The sequence below is a fragment of the Lactuca sativa genome, chromosome 2 (assembly GCF_002870075.4).
Source record: "Lactuca sativa cultivar Salinas chromosome 2, Lsat_Salinas_v11, whole genome shotgun sequence".
Lineage (NCBI taxonomy): Eukaryota > Viridiplantae > Streptophyta > Magnoliopsida > Asterales > Asteraceae > Lactuca > Lactuca sativa.
The window spans coordinates 33,142,322-33,142,901 of NC_056624.2; the positions used below are offsets into that span (position 1 = coordinate 33,142,322).

The 580-nt window shown below is 41.6% G+C and overlaps 1 non-coding gene across 1 annotated transcript; it reads left to right on the forward strand.

The window, feature by feature from the left end:
* The first annotated feature begins 208 nt into the window (after positions 1-208).
* LOC111882674 (small nucleolar RNA R71) lies at positions 209-315 on the forward strand. The gene has a single exon (XR_002847214.1). It is a non-coding gene; the product is annotated as a small nucleolar RNA R71 (small nucleolar RNA).
* The last annotated feature ends 265 nt before the right edge of the window (positions 316-580 follow it).

Here is a 580-nt window from a genome sequence, read left to right on the forward strand (position 1 = left end):
TGCTATATCATCGGTAATTGAGTTCACCACACCTCGAGTTGCATCATTCTTTGGGTTGTGATATTCTCTAGAGTGCTTAGAGAATTCTTCAATTAGTTGCTTTATCACTGGGGTTGGCTTCTTTGTGAGTGGTCCTTGTGAGTCAAGGAGCTACCTTGTTATAATGTTTACTCCATCATAGAGAATGGATACTTCTTGTTGACTATTTAGATCATGATGTGGGCAGTTCCTTAGTAAGCCTTTTTATCTCTCCCACGCCTCGTATAGTGACTCTCCAGTTTGTTGCTCAAAGTTTGCTATGGCTTTCTTCAATTTTGCTATCTTTGATGGAGGGCAAAATTGATCAATAAATTCCTCTCGCATCTTAGCCCAAGTCGTGATGGATCCTGGGGGAAGTGATTTTAGCCAATCTTTCTCGCCCCTTTAAATGTGATCGGTAGCATACGAAGCAAGACAGTGTCGCGAGCCACATTAGGAACATTGAAGTAGTTAGCTATGTCATTGACCTCATCTAGATGCTTGTATGCGTCTTCGTGATCTTTCCCGTAGAATGGGATTTCCTTAAGTTGAGCAAGTATGT